The sequence below is a fragment of the Macrobrachium nipponense genome, chromosome 38 (genome assembly GCF_015104395.2).
Source record: "Macrobrachium nipponense isolate FS-2020 chromosome 38, ASM1510439v2, whole genome shotgun sequence".
In the NCBI taxonomy this organism is placed as follows: domain Eukaryota; kingdom Metazoa; phylum Arthropoda; class Malacostraca; order Decapoda; family Palaemonidae; genus Macrobrachium; species Macrobrachium nipponense.
This window is the reverse complement of record NC_061098.1, coordinates 33,724,376-33,741,875: the sequence shown is the minus strand read 5'-3', so window position 1 is coordinate 33,741,875 and position 17,500 is coordinate 33,724,376. Positions and strand designations below refer to the sequence as shown.

General features: G+C 38.5%; 1 pseudogene; it reads left to right on the top strand.

Annotated features, from left to right (window-relative positions):
* Positions 1-10,777: 10,777 nt before the first annotated feature.
* LOC135209784 (uncharacterized) lies at positions 10,778-13,497 on the top strand (annotated as a pseudogene).
* The last annotated feature ends 4,003 nt before the right edge of the window (positions 13,498-17,500 follow it).

Genomic DNA, 17,500 nt, shown 5'->3' with positions numbered 1-17,500 from the left:
TATGGGACTTGATCTCTGGATATTTGTATATATTTGATTTTAATGTGCTAGTGTATACGTGGGGTACATTTGTAAAATAACTATATAAAACTATAATGCTTTGGTTTTTTGTTGATGTTCTCAATTCATACCTATTCATACCTATAGTATGTATTAAACTAATTGTTTATATGTATATATATATATATATATATATATATATATATATATATATATATATATATATATATGTATATATATGTATATATATATATATATATATATATTATATATATATATATATATAATATATATATATATATATATAATATATATATATATGTTCTAGGACAATTCCCAGGCGGACAATTTCCATACGGACAACTTCCATGCGGACAACTGCCAGTATGGACAGTTGCCAGCTGACATTTGCCATCCGGACAATTGCCATTGGTTCGAAAATATATTGGTTAAAATACAAAAAAAAAAAGTTATTGATTTTCTGGCCATTTTTCTTTTAGGATTTTCTCACTGCTGCTTTCAGAATAAGTCATTTTTTTTCTTCGGCTATTTTTATTTTTTGTTTTTACAGAATAACAGTTTAATTGTTGTCTGGTTGGTTCTTTCACGATTACTTTTCATTTACTTAATCACTTATAGTTTATAAAAGGAAATAGCAAAGGTACAGCAGTATCAAATAAATGTTCCCAAAAAAACTTTATTTATAAACATCACATTTAGTTTAAAAAAATGAATGCTAATAACATAGATGAAAAAAACATTATTAAAAAAATCACATTTAATTAGTAAAAAATCATGGAAGAATTTTATTTAAAACATCACATTTAATAAAAAAAAAACGGGAATAAAATGTGTTTAATCAGATTATAAAACTTCAGAATATATGTAAGTTATAGGCAATGAAACGTAGAAAAATATTTATTTTCAGGATTATAGCGCTTGACTACCTGCTGTAAGCGTTTGTTTATGTTTTTATACTTAGTGGTAGTAGATCTCTCATCTCCTCTTTCCATGTGAAACACTTTTTGTTTGGGACAAAACCTCTTCCTTCATGAGACGATCTATGAGTTTCCATAGGGTTAGGGTGAGGTTGTTGAGCATTATTTGATAGAGCACTATGAAATCCTTCGAGACTTGTTTGTTCGAGGCATAGACCGTTGAGTTCTTAGGTTCATATTTCCAGTGGGAAATTGGAAATAATGGACTAGCTCTTCTGCGATTTCCACCTCTTCCTCTCATGACTCCCGATGTAATTTACCTCAAAATACGAGAGAAATTCTGAAGGGATATCCTCATCCTCCGAAAGTTCCTCAAAACCTGTAGCACATCTTCATCTGGTAAAAATGCAAGAGCAGAGAGACAACGTATCTTAAGAGAAATTCGGCATCATTGTGGTATCGAACTTTATACCCCAAATCAACAATATTCCTGTAATTTGCTTGGCAGAAGTGGAAGAAACATACCACTCACATCAGTGTCAGGAAAAGTACATTTAATTGCGTTAAATGATCTTTTTCAAAGTCATCTTATTATAGTTAATGGATTTTGTTGCAGCAATTCTTGAATTTTTGTAAAGCATTTATAAGTTTCCTCTGTTTTGTTTGGAAGAGGGCATAAATACGAGGAAAACTACACTTCTCTACTTGGACAGGGATGGTAAAAAGTTGATAGAAAATTGCTGGTGACATCTTAAAGGTGCCATCAACATCCCGTTTCTGTACCTCCTTAAATGTTCAAACCCTACTTCAGTAGCAAATATCAGAATGCGATTGTCATCGGCTCCGGAATCATAATGTAGAAACTTTTCCCCCGATGAAAGATGTTGAAATTCTATTGGAATGCAAAAACCTGACCTTTCCGTAGGGATTGCAGGAACACTGAAGTTCTGCTGGCAAAAAGTAAAAATAAAATGTATTAAACGTCCAGACAACTCGTTATCTTGATCAGCCACTCACGCAATTGTACGAATTTTTAAAAGAACTTTCTTCCGCATTTAAAATCGAAAGACCTTTTTCTATGAATGCTTCCAATAGCAATAATAATGTTATTATATTACTGAAACGTTGTTCCGAGAACTCCCTATACAACCAGGAATGATCTGCTTTTGAAATTGGATTCGGTCTCGTGTTATCACATATATATTTGCCCGAGAATGAACGGCGATGCCGTTGGAATGGCTGGAGATAATATACAGAATACCTCGGTTTCTATAAGTGAATATTGATATTATGGGAACAACCAGGACAGGCAATAATCCATTTATCATATTTTTGGATATATATGTGTATTGAAGTGTGAGAGCCTGGTTCTAGTTCGTGGAGAGAGAGAGAGAGAGAGAGAGAGAGAGAGAGAGAGAGAGCTTGTATATCTCTCGTTCCAGTTATATCTTTGAAAATATGTTCTGAAATGGAAATGCAAGATCCTTTCTAGCTAGTTTGTAGAAAGAGAGAGAGAGAGAGAGAGAAGTACCTTTTACGTTCCTATTACATCTTTGTATATATGTATTGAAATTGAAATAATTCACATCTCAGTACATGTTGTAACTAATTGTTACTTTGGACTGAAAATGAACCTAGGGAAGGGTTCGAAAGCTTTTTGTAAGTTTAAATTTCAAGAATTATACACGGACTCTTAACACTTTTTATTATTGTGGACCCTTTAGAACAATGGAAATATATTAATAGCCCATTTTCACTGCCATATCAGTACTTTCTATTTCTCTCTCTCTCTCGCCCTCTCTCTCTCTCTCTCTCTCTCTCTCTCTCTCTCTATCCGTAGAACAAAACGCAGTGCAATCGGATTATCACCGAATGTACGGGCGTTGGTTAAATGCAAGAGAAATGAATTAATTGGGAATATCCTGCTGGGAATTGGTGGATTATCTCAGAGAGAGAGAGAGAGAGAGAGAGAGAGAGAGAGAGAGAGAGAGAGCGCTCAGTATTGCGTCAAAGTTTAATGTATAATTACTTATTGATTAAAATCGGCAGTATCTTGACAAGTAAGACTCGCCTTACCAGGGTTAAATCACTCGTGATGGTATTATTATTATTCTTATTATTATTATTTATTATTATTATTATTATTATTATTATTATTATTATTATTATTATTATTATTATTATTATTATCATTATTATTATTATTATTATTATCATTATTCGAAGATGAAACCTATCCATATGGAAACAAGCCTATCAAAGGGGCCACTGGCTTTAAATTCAAGCTTCCAAAGAATATTAAGGCGTTCATTAAGAAGTAAGTAAGAGGAAGTAAAGGGAATACAGAAAGAAGAGATTCCATTTATTAAAAGATAAAAAAAATTGTATGAACTAACAAATAGATAAAACGTATTAAAATCCAAGGAGAACAGTATTAAGGTAGTGATGTATCTTACCTCTCTTCTCTCTCTCTCTCTCCCCCTCTTCTTCTCTCTCTCTCTCTCTCTCTCTCTCTCTCTCGAGAGCTCGTAAGTCGGCACAGCTAATAGTGTTTCATAAAATTGCTGCAGCATGGTTCATCGGAGAGTTGAAAGAAAGGGGGAAAGGGGAAAACGGTTCGCTAACTAGAAGTTTGCCAGAGAACCCAGAGAGAATTCCCTTCGATTAGTTGGGTAGTTGAAGGGACTTCGTTTTCCGTATGTTATTCATGAAATTTAAGGGGCAAGAGAAGTGTTATTAGAGGGGGTTGGGGAGAAGAACGCAACAGCTGCTAAATTGTGGGAGGGTAACATGAGAATGAAGCGGAAGCTTCAATTTCAAGTCAATGGCCCCTATGTGCTGTTCCATGTTGGATATAGTAACACTCTTTTAATTGACTAGAGAATCCTTAGTTGTATGCATAGGCATTCTTTTAGTGCAAAGACAGATTCATAACTGGACATGTTCCAGATTTCAGTTTACTCAGCCAGTGATGGTGTGTGAAGTATTATACGATTCATTAAAAATTTTGGCTTGAATAAATTCCTCCAGCATCTTTGCAGGTAATGATACCAAATCAATTCAAATTGCTACGATATCTTGAAAGTTGGAGCCATACAAATATTTCCCCTAGTTTTACCTTGAACAAAATTAATCGTAGGTGGTTATAATTGAATATATTAATGAGATATGTATTACAGAATCCCAAACCAGGCAGCGGAAAAGACTGAAGCTCTGTCTCCCATACCAGAATAATAAGTTCCATTTAGTGCAAAGTTGTGGAATTTTGTTTCACTTCCGGACAAAAAAACCGGTTTTGCCCGAAACTTTTCTTCTCCAACAACAACAACTTTTGTACCCATTTCTTTCCCTCGTTTTTTTTTTTATTTACTGGTTCGTTTCCTAACTTTTAGCTGCCATCTCTCTCTCTCTCTCTCTCTCTCTCTCTCTCTCTCTCTCCTCCTCTCATTTCCTCATCTTTTTCAACCTCAGATATAATTTTTTTATAAATAATTTCATCTCAACTTACGGGATGTATCTCTCTCTCTCCTCTCTCTCTCTCTCTCTCTCTCTCTCTCTCTCCTCTCATTCGTATTCAGTTGTGTGATGTTCAGGGCTGCTGAGGAGTTTTCAGATTTACATAATCCAAAAAAAATTCTGTTTTAAAGAATTTACTACATGCGTATTAATGCTTCTTAGATATTGTGACGCAGTTCTCAACGATATAATTTTTAAAATTTTCACTTAATTTTACTTTTTTTATTCGTTTGAGTTTTAATTGAAACGCATTCGTAATGTCATACTCTGAAAATCTACACCCAAGAAGTTATTGGCACTGCCGTGTAGGTTTAATCTTTATTGATGTGTCATTATTTCTTTCTAGTTTTCTGTAAAAGAAAACTATTGAGAGAGAGAGAGAGAGAGAGAGAGAGAGAGAGAGAGAGAGAGAGAGAGAGAGAGAGAGAGAGAGAGAGAGGTTCTTTCGTTCACCTCTCAGAGGCTCTTTATCGACAATATTTCTCTTCTTAAAATCTCTGTTTTCGCAACTTTTTTTGAAGGAGAGACGAATATTGAGCGGTAAAAATATCCAAGGCTCGCATTTTTTATAAAATTCTTGTGCGAATTGCTCAGCGATCGAAACTGCTTTAAGGACGGGGGCACTGTGAGCATTTGCATATTTTTGTAGTTTGTAAACAGGGTGATGTCCCGGTTTGCAATTCAGCCGAGTTGCAGCTTTTGAAACAAATGGCGTTTATTCCTAAGCCCTGTTTCTCCGGTGTGTTTGTTCTGATGGGAAATGAATTTGTGGTGGGGTAAGTCTGTCCGTCCGCACCTTTTTCTGCCCGCCCTCAGATCTTAAAAACTACTGAGACTAGAGGGCTGTAAATTGAAATGTTGATCATCCACCCTCCAATCATCAAACACACCAAATTACAGCCCTCTAGCGCTGTAATTTTTATTTTATTCAGGTTAAAATTGCTATAAACATGCGTCATTCAACCTTATAGGACAGGACACCACCGGGCCGTGGCCTAAAACGTCATGGACCGCGGCTCATACGGAAAACTCGATTGGGCCAAAGAAACATAGGTGCATTTTTTTACTTGTTATTTTTTCTTACGTCTTTTTTTCATCGTCGTTCTGTTGCTATCTTTAATGCAGTATTTGTATCCGCGAATGCGGGAATTACCCCTTATCCTCCTGCATGCAAAATGGATCAGTATTGACGCTTTACTTAAGGTCTATATTTCTGCAAAGTCCAATGTTTTCGTTTCTGAAGCTAAAATGATCGAGGTGAAATATTGCATTTCCAACATGGCGAATATTTTCTGTCATATTTTGTACTGGTTTGAAAAAGCACCGAAGTTAAGCACGAAAGAGATTCCCAATGAAGATGATTTTGAGTCACAATTATATGATGGTATTAGAGGTTGCCAATACGCTAATTTATTCATTTGTTATACAGGTTTTATCAGAGTAATTTATCCACGAAACTTCACGTAAAGCATGAATTTCTGTAATATCTATTTTTAACGTGACAGTACACATAAATAAACCCTTTGAGTGTTTATTTCTATTTGAAGCTTTTCTTAATATCTGAAGCTTTATAGATATCTGAAGATTTATAGATATCTGAAGCTTTATAGATATCTAGAGCTTTATAGATATCTAAAGCTTTATAGATATCTGAAGCTTTATAGATACCTGAAGCTTTATAGATATTTAAATCTTTATAGATATCTATACGATTCCGAAAACAGCATTCCATTTATGGGCGAGATTTTTTGAAAATAACACTTCAGTAAAACTGGGCGACATTCGCTCTATATCTTGCCAAAATCAATAGGTATCAGGCTTTTCGAAGCATTTTATGGAAGAGGCGTCGATGGCAGAATGGACACAGGCGGACAGTGTCATGGAGGCATATTGGGCAAAATCACTGGAATTCGAACAGTGGCTGTTAAACTCGTACCAAAGCGTTAACCTTCTTTTTTTGTTACATAATATCGTGCAAAAATATTTTGTTTATCAAATATTCAACTTTAATGGCTTTCTGGTTACGAGAAATACAACAATAAGTTCCTTAATGCATGAGGGTTGACATTTTTAGTTTACGAAAAAACATTAACCTCTTGTTTGTGTTATTGAACGTCATGCTGAAATTATTCCTGTTTTTGATCAAGGCATTACGAAGGTTTTTTTTTTTTTTTTTTTTTTTTTGTAATTTTCCTTCAGTCCCTACCTGCAACAACACCTTTCATTTCTTTTATTGTACCTCCCATCATATTTCTCTTTCTTCCATCATGCTCTCCACCCTCTCCTTACAATTATTTGACAGCGCAGCTGCGAGATTTTCCTCCATTCACAGCTTTCAAAAGCTTTTTACTGTCAATTTCCTTTTCAGCGCGGAATGACCTTGGTAGTTCCCAGCGCTTGGCAGCTGGAAACCTCACGCACCTGATTCATCACACGAATATTAATAATCATCAAACCACTTGGACGTCATCAATCTATGAATGCAAATTTTATGAATGGTAACGCCGTAGTATCGCCTCTTTGAGGTGCGGAGATAGTAGCTGACCCCCTCCCCTCTCCCACCCTTCCCCCTTCCCCCTCCCCAGCTCTCTCCACCCCCATCTCTACAACCTCCCCCACCACCACCTTGAACAATCCTCCACCGAAGCTCCTGGTGTTTTTCGAGACATTCCGACTAATACCTCTCGTTTCATTAAATGGTAATTTCCTTTTGGTGACCGAATTCTCGATGATTGCATAAGTGGGGGGAAGCTGTTTGCATTATGCAACGCTGCATTCCTCTGCCGAACCTTCCTCCTCTCTGGTAGGGGCAGGGGGGGGGGGGGGTGCTGTTCGGTTCTTGAGGCCAGGTTGCAGGTATGGAGGCGTTTTATTGAAATGGCAATTCATGGAACCTTCAGGTCAACATTTCTCATAATAAGGACAAACACACAACATACACACACACAGAGAGAGAGAGAGAGAGAGAGAGAGAGAGATGGAGAGAGATGAGGCGATTCATGACACTTATAGTCAACATTTCTCATATAGAAGACCAAGAGATATGGCATTTCATGCAACTCTTAGGATAACAGTCCACTCATCTTCGTTGAGCTCAAGGAACTGAGAGAGAGAGAGAGAGAGAGAGAAGACATGGCGGAAATTCAAAGTAGGAGGGTAGAGAGTCAGAATACTTGAGCATCATTTTACGAGGTTTGTAACCAGTTTCCTTTCCTTTTATAACTTAGGAAGGAACAGTTTCGTGAATCAAATCTTTCACAAAATTGCTTCAATGCCATATTATGAAACTTTTAAGTTGCCAATGATAACTTATGGGCAAAGCGGTCTCAAGGGTGATCGTTTGGTACTCAAATTGCCTCTGGTGTCATGTATGAATTATCATACGAGAGAAATTGAAGCTCAGATTATTTAAATTTTCTTGAACATTAAACTGTCCTAAAATTCCACTTGAAAACATCGCAACAAAGATACAGCCATTCCTTCTGGTAGATTCTGTCCCGCGTGAAACCATAAAAATAAAAATAAAAGTAAAGTCATTTTAAAATAAGTTACATATTTTGCAAATAAATGGAGAAAATGAAATCGCTATTAGCCCTGGTATCGTAACCTGAAAGTGGAAAGTCTGATCTCATATATGTGTGAGAATGTCTAGATGGCAAGTTATACGTGACTGGAGAATGTGATAGTCCCATCACATGCGCATCAGAGAGAGAGAGAGAGAGAGATGGAGAGAGAGAGAGAGAGTGCTTTCAGTTTTGCATGGAACCTTCGTACGAATGCAGACATGTATAGAATCCCATGAGAGAGAGAGAGAGAGAGAGAGAGAGAGAGAGAGAACGAGAGAGGTGGAGGGACGAGAGAGAGGGAAGGAGAGAGAGAGAGAGAGAGAGAGAAGAGGGATAGCGATTTAATTTAGAGAGAGAGGACGAAATGCTTAACCGAAGAAGGGGTCACATCCGAACGGAGCCATCGGCTTAGATGAGAGTAATAGCCTGGATATGTCTCTGGACTGGAGAGGAATCATCATCATAGCTTTGTGCTTCGGTGGCTTCCATGACGCGCGCTCCTCTCTCTCTCTCTCTCCTTCTGGGACAACAAAGTATTGCATCCATGACACTTCCGAGATGTAATCTCAGTGCTTGAAGTTTTAAGTCGTCTCTCTCTCTCTCTCTCTCTCTCTCTCGGAAGGAAGGAAGGAAGGAAGGAAGAAGATCTTGGACTTTGTCACAAGCGCATTTGTATGCTCTGAAAACTTTCTCGATTATTTAGGAGTATACGAAGATCTACATCACCTAGAATTGACTGAAAGCTGTGGTAGCACTTAGTGGTCAGTGCTATGCATTAGTGTGTTTACGAGTTTTTGAACTTAGACTTTATTTAGGATTAAAAATCCCATTCACTCGGCCATACCACTACGTTCAAATTTTTCCTAAACCGCGCATGCGCAGTACAGAGTATGTGACGTGGTTATCCCTGTCATGGCAACGTTACTGTACCATAGAAACGAAATCAGATACGGGCATTGTTAAAACACCAGTAGATAATGACTATGGAATTCTCGGGACCTGGTACTCTTGCTGATGTTGAGGAGGACCTTGCTCTAAGTGATGATAATGTTGAAGAACATCTGCTTACACAGGAACATTGGCCCACGACTTGTCTCTACTAAATCTCATAAGTTGATCCCTGCTGGTGCAGCTCCTAGTCTCATGGACCATACCTATACCTCCAACAAACGATGTATGGAGCATGATTCAGATAGCAGTAATGAGCCATCATCCCCTGCTGCTAAACTACAAAGTGTGATGCTTCTTCCTCTCAAATAAAGTTCTAAATAATTCCCTGCCTAGACCTGCTTTTCAGATTATACCTACCATGGCTACAAAAACTGTTCTCCTGCCTTTGCTCCATGTGCTGAATACATAAAGCTCCTATTTAGAGAGAATCCGGGGGTTAATGTGAAGCTTCGCTGGCTATCGGAGGTTACCAAGATGTTCAGCCTCGATCGGGAATTGGCTGAAGTTAAAATGTCTCCAGTCACTTCTCGATTTGTATACATTTCGAGGCATCGCTGGATATCATAAACAGGGTTCAAGGGTGGTGAGGTTCTGACACTTGTGTTAGATGTTCAGGATGATGTCAAACAGACCCCGTAAGTTTCCCTACATATCTCACCACTCGATATCCTGTGGATTTAGACCCTTCATTAGCTAAGGAACTGGAAGGGCGTGCACACGTACGTCGTTTCCTACAGGATGGGAAGTCCATCAATCGTATTGTCATTACTTGGAGCCACCCAGATCCCACCCCTGCCTTTTGTTAACTTCTCCTTCCTCCCTTGTCTACCATCGTGAACTACGCAGAATGCCAGACGAAAAGCCGTGATGCTTCAAATGCTGGGGTATCGGCCCCTAAAAGTGTGCATTTTGTGCTGCTGAGCATGACAGTCGGACCTGCCCTCATCGGCCCCCTGTACCACCCACAGTGGTTGACAGTTCTTCGCATCAACATCAAGCTCATTACCTCTACATACACCGGACTCCTCGCATTGGAAATGCCCAGAGGTAATGAGCCTGGAGTCAATGTGTGGCATGGCTGTACCAGGCGTTCAGGCTCTGCATCGAACCAGCTTATTGCACAACAGCTTCCAGTGCCATCAATCAAACCCCACTGTTACTGGCCTCCTCACAAGTGACTACACTTCGTAATACTGTAGATGTCCTCAAGTCTCGGTGTGACTCCCTTACATCACGTTTTGAAGCCATTGAATCTCGTTTAGAGAGCATGGAGACTCGCATCGACAGTCTCGTAACCTCCTCCTTTGACAATCTAACTTCTAAATTTGCTACTAATGATAACACACTACAATCTCTTGTTGAAGCTCAGCAGGTTGTTATCACATCAGTTACTACACTCACTGAGAAACTTGACTCACTTGCTACACGTCTTGAGAGTGTTACTAATCCCCATACAGGACCTTTGCCACGTGATACACCACCAATTCATACCGGTGTTACCACTGCCTCTTTATCTAGTCACCGTTCTTCCAAGGGACATTTTCGATAACCAAGTAAAGCTTAATATCATCTCATGGAATGCCTGCGGTATTACAAACTGGGCAAAACTTTCTGCACTTAAGGGAATTGTACATAGTCACCACCCAGATGTTATTCTAATTCAGGAAGCTTTTGTTGGTAATGCTCAGCCAAGGGAAGAAGCTCCCTCGCTCACTGGCTATGTGTCCTACGTCCATTTAGTAAGACATGGCCTCATCACCTATATACGCACTTCAATTCAGCATAGACTTCTCCCAAACTCTGAGGATGAAGATACAACATTTCAAATTATTTGAGATTACTGTTGGCGGAGGCACCATACGACAGTGCAATGTATATGCAGCACCAGGTAGGATAAATACAACCAAGCTTCCAGCCCCAACCCTTCATGGTATGGTTTACATGGGAGATTTTAATGCCCGTCATCCAGACTTGGGAGATCTTGCTGGTACTGTGAACCGCAACGGGAACCTACTCCTAAGATACATTCGTCGAAATCAACTGACCCGTTGGGACACTGGTGGATCTACGCATGCACGAGGCGGTACTTTGGATCACATCTTGACCTGTGGACTCGTACCTTCCCCGAGTCAATTGTGTAACGGTTCCTACGCTCTTCTCTGATCACATTGGTCTCAACATCCAATATTCCCTTCCCGCTACACCTACTCCAATACACAATTGCACTTGCATCACAATTCCGCCTAAGTACCAGCCTACGTACATTTCATATATGACTAACCTTCGACCCACATTTGACCTCCACTGTCTAGAGAAACTTTACTCCTTACTTGTTAGTACCACACATGCTTTCCACACATATATCAGAAAGCCTCATATCAGGCATCGTGTTGGTGCTATGACACTGGATAATCGAATTCTCAGGCAGAAAAGAAGGCGATGGGATGATGGCCTTGCCTTTATGAGACAACCAAGTCCTGAGACTCTGCACCAGTATCAACTATCGAGAGATGATCTAGTTGCTCTACAGCAATGTGTACAAACAGATTCCTGGCACAAATTAACAGACAGCATCAACCATCAAACAAGCATCGGTTCCATGTAGCACCTCATCAACAGGATTGTGAAAAAAGAAACTCCCAAGTGTCCTCCACCACAGCCCTGCTCAGTATGCACAGGACCTTATTGATGAGTGGTCAGCACAGTCACGAACCATTAACCTTCCAGCTCATATACAAGACTCTCTCTCTTCACATAAAAACCATCGTGCCTTACGTCTCAGTTCCGCCCTTACTAAGCAGTGATGAAGAGGACGATGTTACCCATAACTAAGGGAGAGCTACGACGTGCCTTAGCAAGGAGTAAGAAGTCAGCTCCTGGTGATGATGGCATCACCTATGCAGTCCTTTGCACACTCATAAAAATACCTGGAACCCTCTCCGGCTCTACAACCTCTGCCTCTGCCTGGGATATGTGCCCCTAGCATGGACTCATAGTACAATTATACCCGTTCCCAAGCCTGGCACTGACAAATTTCGTCCTATCTCCCTCACCTCCTGTTTCTGCAAAGTATTTGAACGTATCCTCCTCTCACGCCTTATGTTCCGGCTGCAAGATAAGCTTTCATCTAGAATATACGGCTTCCTACCCCAACGAGGAACACATCATTGCTCATGGAGCTCTACACTCGTCTCTCCCCAACCAGTTGTTGTAGCCTTCATTGATTTGAAAAGTGCATTTGACGTTGCAAATAGAGACATTATTTTAGGCCAGCTTATGATTTTGGAATCAAGGGAAACCTTTTGAGGTGGGGATATGTGGATATCTTCGAAATAGAGTCTCTCGTGTGCTGTTTAAGGGAGCATTGAGCACTGCAAAGGAACTTGAACTTGGTACTCCACAAGGGGGAGTACTTAGTCCATTTTTATTTAATATCCTCCTACATCGCCTTCTTTCCTTACTTCCTGATACTGATAACACAACCATCACTTGCTACGCAGACGATATTTGCATTCATTCAACCTCCCCGGATCACTTGCAACGCTTCCTTTCTTCCTTCTACGAATCAGCATCCTCCTGTGGTCTTATCATCTCCCCAGGAAAAAGTAGAATCTTCTCCCCAAGGCCAGCAAGGAATCTACCAGAATTTACTGTGGGGAACAATGTTGTACCTTTATGCACACAGTATATTTATTTGGGAGCACCAGTGCAAATTACACCATCCATTCCAGCAAGACAGAGAGTACATCCCATTGTTCAAGATCTGCTGGCCCGGTTACAGCGACGCCTGACTCCTCTCAAGTGGCTTACTAATTATTCTGCAGGAGTATCTGTCCTAGTTGCCAGAAACATATATATTGCTTTCATCCGCTCAGTGATAGATTATCTTTCCCCTGCACTATGTCAACTCTCCAGATCAACTCTACAGCCGCTTGAAAAATTCCAGAACCAAGCAATGAGATTCATTCTAGGTTGTCCAGCATCCACTAGAATTGTAAACATGCAACACGAACTCCGTCTCCCTCCACTCGTTGAGCGAATATACTCCAATGTCACCTACTTCAGTATCAAATGCCTGTATTACCCTCACCTGTCTCCTCACTATTCAAACATCATCAGAACTTCTCTGGATCTAGATGCACCTCGTCCACAACTACGCCAGGGGGGACGTACACTAGTTAGTACTGTCTGTTCAAGCATTCGGGGGCTTGACATCAACATCGTGGCAGAGAACGTGGATCATGGCCTTGCACCCTGGCAGACTCCTGTGCCAGCAATCTCTTACACTCCAGTCTCTAAGACTGACTTGCCTCAACTTCAACAACAACGTGCATTGGAGACCATCGACAGACTATCCTCATCCCTCAGTGTAGCCCATCACCTCTACAGACGGCTCCCTACAGCAGGATGGCAGTGCTGGATGTGCTGTTTTCTCCCCTACTTTGGAACCCCGCCAGAGGGCTGGACAGGCCGTTGCCTCCCAGAGTCATCAAGCTCCACGTATTGTGAACTACATGGACTTCTAGATGCAGTTATTTTAATCACACGGACCAGAAACAACGGCTTGATCATCTGCAACTCGCAACCAGCACTCCAAGCCCTTTCATCACATAAGCCAGCATACAGCCCCTGGTTACACAAATACATAGGCAACTAGACATGGCCAACATGAGCTCACTGGTAGTGCACTTTCTATGGATTCCCTCTCACGTGGGTCTTCTGGCTAACAACACCGTTGACCATCTCGCAAAGGCTGCCTGTCAGCTGGATCCTCCAGATGCTGATGCTCCCAGTCCATCTCTCCTGTGCTGCAAAAAAGAAAAAATGGTGCACCAAGCTGCTCGCATCACCTACTCATCACGTAGTAATGCCGAGAGAGCCACCAGTGTATCAATACAGCATTATGATCACTTCTTTCCTCACCAACACAAGTATCGCCGCAGTGGAATCATGGTTCGTCAAAATAACGTTGTTTGTGCGCGTCTTCGGTTGGGTTTGCGACCAGTTTGGCAGGTGGCTGAGCAAGATGGAGTTCCTCACTTCTCCTCCTGTAGGTTATGTGACGCACCCAACGCCAACACCCTGGAACACTATTGCCTGGAATGTCCACTTGTTAGTGACATATTTCCCAAAGACTCACAGTAGTTGATATATGTAAAAAAATTATTGACAGATAATAATTTGCTCGATGAGATCCTCATGCGCCATCCTCACTTTGGTGGTGGATACTGAATAATCAGCTGTTATGTAATACTAATTAAAGATAGGTACAACCTACCTACGAAATCAAACTACTAAATTTAATTTGTATTCCATATGAATTCATTTGTATAACCTTTAATATATAGAAATGAGCAATATTATTTTAATATGTACTAAATATCTGTCTATACTTTATTTTGTATTCCTTTGTGTAACCTCATCATGTGCTGTAGATGTAAACAATACGGTTTTGATATGTACTTAAATGTCTGTATATACTTTATTTTTTTACTATTTTTTTTTCTTTAGGCATAACTTAATTACAATGTAGATGTAAACAATATTACTGTATTACCATGTACTCAAATGTCTGACGCCAATGGGCGCAATAAAATTGATTAAAACAGAAAATCTCTCTCTCTCTCTCTCTGAGACATGGTAAGTAGTGGTATTACTCTTGCTGAAGGATGAGGAGAAGGATAAGAAGGTGGGATATTTTAATTTAAGTAAAAGAATAATCAGAGTATTGATCTACAGATACACCAAACACCAGCTGAGAACGATAGGAGTTTTATTTATAACTCCATCTACATCTCATGATTTCTCGTAAGATTATATACTTGCAGTAAAAGAACTTTTTGGATTTACCAAATGATATGAGTATATTCTGACTCTTTGTGAAAGAGCTATGATTTCCGTGCTTTCGTGAGATGTTATTTAAGACATATTAACCTTTTTATGACTCAGAATTGTACAGAATCATTCTTAAAAACAACTGAGCGGATTACGTTTCTATTAGAACGAGAAATACTTGATATGAAAGATTAAGGCAAGAAAGAAATATCACTTTCAACTGCGTAATTACCAGGGCAACTTCTAAGCATTCTGAAATTGCCCCGTGGCTACAGATACTACAGCTAGTCATGTAATCTCCTTAGACTCGTTTTGTTCTGTGGGTGTATCGTAACTTACGATCCCTGGCATCGTCTGCTAGCAACAGAAATTGCATTATTTATCGGAAATGGTTCTTGCTCGGTCCGTAATAGCTATCGAAGAATTGAACCGAGAGAGAGAGAGAGAGAGAGAGAGAGAGAGAGAGAGAGAGAGAGAGAGAGAGCTCTTCGGTTTTGTAGGCAAAGCGATCCTCTGTTTTGGAACTCGCCAGAGAGAGAGAGAGAGAGAGAGAGAGAGAGAGAGAGAGAGAGAATTTAGATGCTGACAGAACAGAACAGAAAGAGAGAGAGAGAGAGAACTCTGTAAGCAATTTCCCCTTTTTGCTTCAGAAAACTGGCTGAATTGGTTCGTGTGATTTAAAGAGAGGAAAGTTGTGATAGAATTGGCTTTATGCTTCAGGGCGAAATGGTTTTTGGGTTGAGTTTCCTACCGGACCTCTCAAGAGGTGGGGGGTGGGGGGTAGGGGGTGGGGGAGGTGCGGGTACGTGGTAGATTGAAAGACAGCCCTATAGGATTCTAGCGTTTAGGATATATTTAAGGGGTATTTCATGAGGTTATGCAAGTAATAAATCATGTCGAATGATAAATATATATATATATATATATATATATATATATATATATATATATATATATATATATATATATATATATATATATATATATATATATTATATATATATATATATATATATATATATATATATATATATATATATATATATATATATATACAGAGAATTTGCTACCAGTCTTTCTATTTGCTATACGCGCGCACTTTTCTATTCTAAGTATTAACCTTTTCCCTCCCCCCATCCACCCCCCCCCCCCACAGGGAAGAGAGCTCAGTTCTCTAAATCGCCCGAGATTTTAATGGATGTGTCATCGAAGCCACCGGTCATGGCAGGTGAAGAATGAGTTGACGGGAATCTTTTATAACGTGTCTGGGGCAGTTCGGGAGTGGGAATAAATTGTCCAATTTTAGGAATGTGATTCCATTCACGGGGAATATGACAACTTTTCATGTAATGTGTGATTGCGCGTTGGAATTGCTTTACAAAGATAAGCTGGGATTTTTTTTTTTGAAAGCCCAACCGTTTGTACATGTACTTGTAAAAAATTGTGATCAAATAGTTATGAAATAGTTCGTATCTTTCTTCTTCTTCTTCTTCTTCTGCAAAAACCTTCTTCTATTAAATGTGATTTAAAGTACATGTTATGAAAGTTATGATTTAATTACACTTTATGAAAACACAAGCACTCACACAATATATTTATGTATACATTTACATGCAGATACATATATAGATTATATATATATATATATATATATATATATATATATATATATATATATATATATGTATATATATATATATATATATATATATATATATATATATATATATATATATATATATATATATATACTATTAGATAAATATATATATATATATATATATATATATATATATATATATATATATATGTATATATATATATATATATATATATATAGTATATATATATATATATATATATATATATATATATATATATATATATATATATATATATATATATATATATATATATATATATATATATATATATGTATATATATATATATATATATATATAATATATATAAAAGACTTACACATTCTTCTGTGCGTTGATACAATTACTAACAGGACCTCTTTGAGAATGGAAAGGTACCTTTTATTGAATGAATATCTCCACTAGATACCATCTATTTGAATGAGGTCCTGTTAATTATTTATATATATATATATATATAGATAGATAGATAGATAGATAGATAGATAGATAGATAGATAGATAGATAGATAGATAGATAGATAACTGAAAAGCTTCTTAGGTTTTCACCAATCAGGAATCAGGCAACAATCACAAATACTTTACAATATTTTTTGTTGTTGCCAAACGCTGGGTGAAAGTTTGATCGAATACCTGACCAGGGTCTGTAAGATCTGTCTGGATGAAGAATGGGAATCCGAAAATTGGACAAGATAAAATATTATTGTTCGTTTGGATAAGAGTTAAGGTGATGGGATGTAATTGCGAATGCAGGTAGAGACATAGCATCGCTTGGTAGTTATACCTTGGATAGAATATTGTAGTTTTTATTTATTCATTTATTTTTTAATTTGCTATACGATAGAATAATGTAATTTTTTTTTTTTTTGCTCTGAAGATGCTATACGAGTTACCTTTTTATTGGAGGATGGGAGAAACAGAGGCGAAAACCATATATACGTATAAGCCTGCAGCTCGGAACTGTATGGTTATGGCTGTGTCCAAGATAATCTGACTTTAAAGTCTTTTATAGAGATGCGTCATTTGAAATCC